This window comes from Ovis canadensis, chromosome 10 (genome assembly GCF_042477335.2).
Source record: "Ovis canadensis isolate MfBH-ARS-UI-01 breed Bighorn chromosome 10, ARS-UI_OviCan_v2, whole genome shotgun sequence".
Lineage (NCBI taxonomy): Eukaryota > Metazoa > Chordata > Mammalia > Artiodactyla > Bovidae > Ovis > Ovis canadensis.
Window position 1 is genome coordinate 59,325,385 of NC_091254.1, and position 10,350 is coordinate 59,335,734.

Sequence of the window (10,350 nt, forward strand, 5' to 3'; positions counted from 1 at the left end):
ATATTTTTATATGGTTTAGAATTAAGGTAAGGTTAACTTCATAGAAGGTGTTAGGAAGAGATATTTTTGCTTCTATTTTCAGGAAAAGACTTAGGAAAATTGGTAACATTTATTATACATGTGATAGAATATCTCGGTTAAACCATCTTCAATATGGAGCTTTCTTTATCAGTTTAGTACAGTCACTCAGTTGTGTCTGACTCTTTGCAACCTCATGGACTGCAGCACACCACACTTCCCTGTCCATCAGTAACTCCCAGAGTTTACTCAAACTCATGTCCATTGAGTCAGTGATGCTATCCAACCATCTCGTCTTCTATCATCCCCTTCTTCTCCAGCCTTCAATCTTTCCCAGTATCAGGGTCTTTTCAAATGAGTCAGTTCTTCACATCAGTGCAGTTCAGTCACTCAGTTTAAAACTGTACATTATTCCAAGTTTGTGTGTGTGTGTGTGTGTGTGTGTATATATATATATTCAGTTAAGTTGCTCACTTGTGTCTGATTCTTTGTGAGCCCATAGACTGAAGCACTCCAGGCTTCCCTGCCCATTACCAACTCTCAGAGCTTGCTCAAACTCATGTCCATCAGGTATGTGATGTCATCCAGGCATTAAATCCTCTGTCATCCCTTTCTCCTCCTGCCTTCAATATTTCTCAGTATCAGAATCTTTTCAAATGAGTCAGTTCTTCACAGCAGACGGCCAAAGTATTGGAGTTTCAACTTCAGCATCTGTCCTTCTAAAAAATATTCAGGACTGATTTACTTTAGGATGGGCTGTTTAGATCTCCTTGCAGTCTAAGGGACTCTCAAGAGTCTTCTCCAACACCACAATTCAAAAACAAATTCTTTGGTGTTCAGCTTTCTTTATAGTCCAATTCTCACATCCATACATAACTACTGGAAAAACATAGCTTTGACTAGATGGACCTTTGTTGGCAAAATAATGTCTCTGCTTTTTAATATGGTGTCTAGTTTGGTCATAACTTTCCTTCCATGGAGCAAGTGTCTTTTAATTTCATGGCTACAGTCACCATCTGCAGTGATTTTGGAACCCAAAATAACAAAGTCTCTCACTGTTTCCCCATCTATTTGCTATGAAGTGATGAGACCAGCTGCCATCATCTTACTTTTCTGAATGTTGAATTTTAACCCAACCTTTTCGCTCTCCTCTTTCACTTTCATCAAAAGGCTCTTTAGTTCTTTTTTACTTTTGGCCATAAGGGTCGTGTCATCTGCATATCTAAGGTTATTGATATTTCTCCTGGCAATCTTGATTTCAGCTTGTACTTCATCCAGCCCAGAATTTCTCATGATGTACACTTCATATAAGTTAAATAAGCAGGGTGACAATATACAGCCTTAACGACCTCTTTTCTCTATTTGGGACCAGTCTGTTGTTCCATGTCCAGTTCTAACTGTTGCTTCTTGACCTGCATACAGATTTCTCAAGAGGCAGATCAGATGGTCTGGTATTCCCATCTCTTTCAGAATTTTGCAGTTTGTTGTGATCCACAGGCTTTGGCCTAGTCAATAAAGCAGAAGTAGTTTTTTGTTTGTTTGTTTGTTTTTCTGGAACTCTCTTGCTTTTTCAATGATCCAGTGGATGTTAGCAATTTGTTTTGTGGTTCCTCAGCCTTTTCTAAATCCAGCTTGAACATGTGCAAGTTCACCAGTTCATGTGCTGTCGAAGCCTGGCTTGTAGAATTTTGACCATTACTTTGCAAGTGTGTGAAATGAGTGCAATTGTGTGGTAGTCTGAGCATTCTTTGGCATTCCCTTTCTTTGGGATTGCAATGAAAACTGACCTTTTTCAGTCCTGTGGCCACTGCTGAGTTTTCCAAGCTTGCTGGCATACTGAGTGAAGCACTTTCACAGCATCATCTTTAAGATTTAAAATCACTCAACTGGAATTACATCACCTCCACTAGCATGTTCTGACAAAACATGATTCACTGGAGAAGGAAATGGCAAATCATTTCAGTTTCATGCCTTGTGAACCCCATAAATAAGATGAAAGGCAAAAAGGACACTGAAAGATGAACTCCCCAAGTTGATAGGTGCCCAATATGCTACTGGAGATCAGTGGAGAAATAGCTCCAAAAGAATGAAGAGACAGAGCCAAAGCAAAAACAACACACAGTTGTGGAAATGACTGGTGATGAAAGTAAAGTCAGATGCTGTAAAGAACAATATTGCATAAGTACCTGGAATGTTAGGTCCATGAATCAAGGCAAATTGGAAGTGGTCATACAGGAGATGACAAGAGTAAACATTGACATTCTAGGAATAAGTGAACTGAAATGGACTGGAATGGGTGAATTTAACTCAGATGAAAATTATATCTACTACTGTGGGCAAGAATCCCTTAGAAGAAATGGAGTAGCCCTCATAGTCAACAAAAGAGTCCAAAATGCAGTACTTGGGTGCAGTCTAAAAAATGACAGAATGATCTCTGTGCATTTCCAAGGCAACCATTCAATATCACAATAATCCAAATCTATTCCCTGACCAGTAATCCTGAAGAAGCTGAAGTTTAACAGTTCTATGAAAACCTACAAGATCTTCTAGAACTAACACCCCAAAAGATGTCCTTTTCATTATAGGGGACTGGAAAATGGGAGGGGGGTTCATATTTGGGAACGCATGTAAGAATTAAAGATTTTAAAATTTAAAAAATAAAAAACTAAAAAAAAAAAAGTAGGAAGTCAAGAAACACCTGGAGTAACAGGCAAATTTGGCCTTGAAGTACAGAAGGAAGCAGGATAAAGGCTAACAGAGTTTTGCCAAGAGAACACACTGTTCATAGCAAACAGCTTCTTAGCAACAACACAAGAGAAGACTCTACACATGTACATCACCAGATGGTCAATACTGAAATTAGATTGCTTATATTCTTTGCAGCCAAAAATGGAGAAGCTCTATAAATTCAGCATAAACAAGATTGGGAGCCAACTGTGGCTCAAATTATTAATTCCTTATTAGGAAATTCAGACTTAAATGGAAGAAAGCAGGGAAAATCAATAGACCATTCACGTATGACCTTAGTCAAATCCCTTATGTTTCTACAGTCAAAGTGAGAAACAGATTCCTGGAATTAGATCTGATAGAGTGCCTGAAGGACTATGGACAGAGGTTCATGACATTGTACAGGAGGCAGTGATCAATACCATCTCCATGAAAATGAAATGCAAAAAGGCAAAATTGTTGTCTGAGAAGACCTTATACATAGCTACAATACGAAGAGAAGTAAAAAGCAAAGGAGTAAATGAAAGATATACCCATTAGAATGCAGAGCTCCAAAGAATAGCAAGGAGGGATATGAAAGCCTCCCTCAGTGATCAGTGCAAAGAAATAGAGGAAAACAATAGAATGGGAAAGACGAGAGATCTCTTCAAGCATATTAGAGATACCAAGGGAACATTTCATGCCAAGATGGGAACACTAAAGAACAGAAATGTTATAGACCTAACAGAAGCAGACAGTATTAAGAGGTCGCAAGAATACACAGAAAAACTGTACAAAAAAGATCTTCACGACCCAGATAATCATGATGATCATTGAGCCAGACATCCTGGAATGCAACGTCAAGTGGGCCTTAGGAAGCATCACTACATACGAAGCTAGTAGAGGTGATGAAATTCCAGTTGAGCCTTCTTTATAGAAGATTATTAATTATTGGGCCAATTTCTATAATAGATAGAGGCCTGTACAGATTATGTATTTATTTCTCCTTATATGAATTTTAGTTGTTTGTATGTTTAAAGAAACTGGTCCATTTTATCCAAGGTATCAGTTTGCAGGCATAGAGCTGTTTATAGTATTCTTTATGATTCTTTCAATGTTCATATGATAAACAGCAATGATTATTTTATTTCTGAAGTTGATATTTTGCGTATCCTCTCTGTTTTATTGATTAACCTTCCTAGAGGTTTAATCATTTTTATTGATCTTATAAAATAACCAACTTTTGATTTTGTTAAACCTCTCCATTGTTTTACTGTTTATCGTTTCATTGACTGTGCTCTACTTATTATTATTTCATATTTCTCTGTTTACTGTAGTCTTAACTTCTCTTTTTTTATAGTTTCCAAAAGGTTATGACTTAATTTGTTGATTTTTGATATATCTTTTTCCTCTTTTATGCATTTATTATGATAAATTTCTCCCTAAACACTGCTTTTGCAGTGTTCCATCAATGTTAAAAACATTTCTATGCTGAAGTGAGTCTTGATTAGCCAGAATTCAGAACTCAGTTACAAATACCAATTAATGAATCTGGGATTACACAATTGGATTGATAAACTATTTTGTAAACATTCATTTAGTAAATATTTCAATTTTGCAACCAAATTATCTTTGTTATATCAACACTGATGTTGTAGCACAAAAGCAATCATATCAAAACATAAATGGGTGAATGTTCTATGATCCAACAAAATTTTATTTGTGGACACTTGAATTGTATACCATTTTTATGTGTCATGAAATGTTATTATTTTTCTAACATGTTTAAGCATATAAAAATGCTATAAACATTCTTACCTCCTGGGCCTTACAAAATCAAGCAGTTGACCAGATTTGCCAGCATCTGTTAGAGAGAATGACAAGGATATAAGTAGTCAGTAGTAATTTTTCATTTATTTTCTCCTTGCATTTTTATAGTGATATAGGTAAGGTTAGTAATAATAAGTTCTCACTTAGTTTCTCCTGATGTGTATGATATTAGTTCCAAATAATTGTTTAAACTCTCAAATATGAATTTTCTCCTCTTACAATTTTTTAAAATATAATTTATCTATATGTTCACTCTTTGGATATAATTTTTGTTAGTCTCTTTCTGGGATAGTTTTTCACTTAAAAGTTGTTACTACTAAAAAGTTAGTTAGTTTTTGTCAAACTGAAAATCTCTACCCTCTTTCTTAAGTGAAAGATTTTTCTGGCAAACAAAAAGAATTGACACATTTTTCTTCAGGACTTTGAAGAAGTTACTATATTCTCTTCTGTTAAAGTAAATAAATTTTGACCTTTGCAAAGGATGTAAAATAACCATAAAATAACCCTCTCACTGTGGAACCATATATCATGTTAATCCAAAAACTACGGTCACAAGAGCCTCTTCAGTAACCACAAGTGTAGAAGAAGTTTTTGTTGCTCTGGAAAAATGGTTCCCAGCATAAGTCTTAGAAAATAAATTAAAAACAACCTTGAGATACAGTGAGTTTGGTGACAATTATTAACAAGGACAGGTATCTAAAGACCTTTCTATGGACTTCTTAAAGGTGCAAATTTAAACTAAATATAAAAATATGAGAGTTTTCTCTTGGTAATATTGTGAGAAGAATTATATTTCTTGTAACAGTAGGGAATGTTAGATTCTTGTAACCAGAAAGAAAACCTCTAGCTGTCTATACTGGAACTGTAAGGAGCCTGATTGTCATTATTCCTTAATTCATCCTGCTGCACTAAAGAAAAGGTTCTGAAATAAAGACAGAATATCTTGCTAAGGAGTAAAACTAGCTACAGTGCTTTATGGTCTCATAAGCCCTTCTGCTTGCAGTGAGGATTTACATGTGAGGAATTCAAGTATGAAAATATAACATAAATCTGAGAATAAAGATCATCAGAATACAGTCCCTGAAGGGGGGGGGAGGAAATTATATATATATATATATATATATATATATATATATATATATATATATATATATATATATATATATATATGTTTGGTGGTTAAAAGGGCATATTTCTAAAGCACATGTCATCGATTCATATATATCCTAATGCCAGGTACTATTACCCTTTTAGTTATAAAAACATTATTTTGCTTTCAATAACCCTTACAGTATTCAAAGGAACAAATATGGGCAAAACTTGTCTGGTCCTATCCTCACTAGGCCTATATTAAAGGACTGAGTTTAGGAGCCATATTTCCCAGACACTTAAGATACCTTTCAAACAAGATAGGCAGAGAAACCAGTTGGTAGTGAAATCAAATACTGTCCCTACAATTCTTGCATGGTAGCCTCATATATAATAGCTTCATGTAGTAAATGTCTTCCTACCTTTCAAACAAGATAGGCAGAGAAATCAGTTGGTAGTGAAATCAAATACTGTCCCTACAGTTCTTGCACGGTAGCCTCATATATAATAGCTTCATGCAGTAAATATCTTCCTTTTGAACAGATAAGAGTATGCGATGAATACAGCAGAGTGTTAGTTGTAGACTGTGACTGTATTTTGCAACTATCACAGTTATATTAAAATTTTTCAAGCAGTAAAAATGGGCACACTTAATTTTATGATTAGAGTTTAAATAATTTTTAGAAGTTTCTTTATTCACCATACTTTGCTGTTAGAAATAGTGGTTTGATTCTTAAGGGATTTTACTACCCAGTAGCCTTACCCTTAATAGATATTGATTGTCCTACTGCTAAATAATTACAAACTATTTTTATAGATTTATTCCTTTGTCTGCTTTATACTTTGTCTATTTATTGCTTTACTTTTAGTTTAGTTCATTTTCAAGAAAACTTCGATTCCACTGAAGAGAGAAGGCAGAAACTCCAAGGAGCTATAAAACTTTGCCTATTTTTTCCCCAACAGATACTTTCCAAACAAGATTATTTTCAACTATCATGGTTTCTGTGATGCAACTAAGTTAGTTTTATAGCATGATGCAATAACAAACATACTGAGAGAAAAATATTGGATGTCTCTGTAAGGAGAAACTAGAAAACATGTAATAATATTACAGGATTTGGATATTTGTTAGGTGAGTCGGAAAGGGTCCAAGAAAATGTAGTTTTGCTTTTGAGCTGATGCTGTCAAGAAGGGTAAATCTCTGACTGAGCATCTTCATTTATCTGTCTACAAGGTTTGAAGAACAGATGCAGATTAAAGCTTTAATTGGGCTTTCCTGGTGGCTCAGATGGTAAAGATTTTGCCTGCATTGAAGGAGACCTAGGTTCGATCCCTGGGTTGGGAAGATCCCCTGGATTAGGACATGGCAACACACTCTAGTATTCTTGCTTGGAGAATGCCCATAGACGGAGAATGCCCATAGACAGAGAATCCTGGTGGGCTACAGTCCAGGGGGTCGCAAAGAGCTGGACATGACTGAGCAACTAAGAACAAAACTTTAATTAGGGTTTCCCAGGTAGTGCTAACAGTAAAGAACCTGCTTGAAAATGCAGGAGACTTGAAATGTGGGTTCCATCCTTGGGTTGGGAAGATCCCCTGGAGAAGAGCATGGCAACACACTTCTCTGGTATTCTTGCCTGGAGAATCCCTTGGACAGAGAAAACTGGTGTCTATACAATCCATGAGGTCTCAAAGGGTCAGATAGAACTCAGTGACTTAGAACACACACAAAGCTTTAATTAATAAACATTTGCTCATATAAACTGAGATTTGGAGCTATTAATATTTTTGTGATTGGTACAATAACCTCATTTTGCTTGTTTATTATTATTTTCACTTTATCTTAGTCCTTTCCCTACTTCCTCTGATCAACAGAAGTTATCAGGCCAGATTCTAGACATCATGGACTGTGTTTATCTTTCTCAATCCCTGCCACTCTCTTTTTCCTACCTCCACCTCACTTTTAAGTCAAGGGCTGGTGAAATTAAGCACACTAACATTAGTTCACGACATCCTGATTTTCACCATTGTCAAAAGTTGCTGATTAGTTTGTTCAGAGAAGGTTGTCTGGAGCTAGACCAGGATCAACTTTTCCTTTTGTTCTGAGTTGTCAATTCTTCAAAGATGGCAATGGCTACACAGTAGCATTTAAGACTCTGAACATGATACATTAGCCACCTGGAACAGGCAGAGTTACCAGAAACAAGAAAATACTTAACTAGTTTTTGTAATGAGCATTGAGAAAAGAAGAGAGGAAAAAAAAAAAAAAAAAAAGCAAAGGAGACAGGGAAAGATATAACCAACTGAATGCAGAGTTCCAAAGAATAACAAGGAGAGATAAATGTTCTTAAGAGAATAATGCAAATAAATAAAGGAAACTAATAGAACCAGAAAGACTAAACATATTATAAAAAAAAAATTAGAGATACCAAGGGAACATTTCATGAAAAGATGGGAACAATAAAGGACAGAAACAAGTACCCAAGAGAAGCAGAAGAGATTTAAAAGAGATGGCAAGAACACACAGAAGAACTGTACAGAAAAAGTCTTAATGATCCAGATAACCAACATCATGTGGTCACTTACCTAGAACCAGCCATCCTGGAGTCTGAAGTCAAGTGGGCCTTAGGAAGCATTACTACAAACAAAGCTAGTGGAAGTGATGGAATTCCAGCTGAGCTATTTCAAATCCTGAAAGATGATGCTGTTAAGGTGCTTCACTTAATATGCCAGCAAATTTGGAAAGCACAGCAGTGGCCACAGAGCTGGAAAATATCAGTTTTCACTCCAGTCTCAAAGAAGGGCAATGCCAAAGAATGTTCAAACTACCACAAAATGGCACTCATTTCACATGCTAGCAAGGTAATACTCAAAATCCTACAAGCTAGTCTTCAATAGCACTTGAACTGAGAATTTTCAGATGTAAAAACGATTTAGAAAATGTAGAGGAACAAAAGATCAAATTGCCAACTTCTGTTGGATCATAGAAAAAGCAAAAGAATTACAGAAGAACACCTGCTTCTGCTTTATTGACTACACTAAAACCTTTGACTGTGTGAATCATAACAAACTGTGGAAAATTCTTAAAGAGATGGGAATACCAGACCACCTCACCTGCCTCATGAGAAACCTGTATGTGAGTCAAGAAGCAACAGTTAGAACTGGACATGGAACAACTTACTGGTTCAAAATTGAGACAGGAGTAACATTAAGGCTGTATATTGTCACCCTGTGTATTTAACTTATATTTGGAATGCACCATGCCAGGCTGGATGATTCACAAGCTGGAATGAAGATTGTTGGGAGAACTATAAACATCCTCAGATATGCAGAAAATACCATTGTAATGACAGAAAGCAACGAGGAGCTAAAGAGTTTCTTAATAAAGGTGAAAGAGAAGAGTGAAGAAACTGGCTTAAAGCTTCAGTTCAGTTCAGTTCATTTCAGTCACTCAGTCGTGTCTGACCCTTTGCGACCCCATGAATCGCAGCAGGCCAGGCCTCCCTGTCCATCACCAACTCCCGGAATTCACTCAGATTCACATCTATCAAGTCAGTGATTCCATCCAGCCATCTCATCCTCTGTCGTCCCCTTCTCCTCCTGCCCCCAATCCCTCCAGGCATCAAAGTCCTTTCCAATGAGTCAACTCTTCTCATGAGGTGGCCAAAGTACTGGAGTTTCAGCTTTAGCATCATTCCTTCCAAAGAAATCCCAGGGCTGATCTCCTTCAGAATGGGCTGGAGCTTAACACTCAAAAAAATGAAGATCATGGCATCCACTCCCATCACTTTATGGCAAATAGATGGGGACACAGTGGAATGACAAATTTTATTTTCTTTGACTCAAAACTCACTGTGAACAGCAACTGCAACCATGAAATTAAGATACTTGCTCCATGGAAGGAAGGTTATGGCAAAACTACACAGCATATTAAAAAGCAGAGGCATCACTTTGTGGACAAAGGTCTGTATAGTAAAAGCTCTAGTTTTTCCAATATTTGTGTATGGATGTGAGAGTTGGACCATAAAGAAGGTTGAGAACCGAAGAATTGATGCTTTTGGACTATAGTGCTGGAGAAAACTCTGAGATTCCCCTGGACAGCAAGAGGGTCAAACCAGTCAATCATAAAGGAAATCATCCATGACTATTAATTGGAAAGACTGATGTTTAAGCTGAAACTTCAATACTTAATCTGCCTGATTCAAAGAGTCATCTCATTGGAAAAGACCTTAATGCCAGGAAAGATTTAAGGCAGGAAGAGAAGGAGATGACAGAGGCTGAAATGTTTGGTTGGACCTGAGTTTGAGCAAGTTACCGGAGATAGTGAAGCACAGGGTAGCCTGGTGTGCTGCTGTCCGTGGGGTCACAAAGAGTTGGACATGACTCAGTGAGTGAACAACAGCAAATATGAATATTGGATCCTGGGCCCTATATAGTAAATCACAGACAATGAAAAGATAGTTGGTTGGTCTGTCTGTTTGGTTTAACCTACTCATAAACTACTTTAATTGCTCTGTAGTATGTAGGCATGGGCTTCTCTGATAGTTCATGGGGTCACAAAAGAGTCACGTAGATATGCCAAGAGGAGTTTGTTACAGTAGAAACCACTGCTTGTCTGGCTAAAATAGTTTATTTTTGAGCACCAAATTTTAATAATGATATTAAGTAAGTATCCATGTAGAATAAAATAGTTATTCTAAGTTTTCT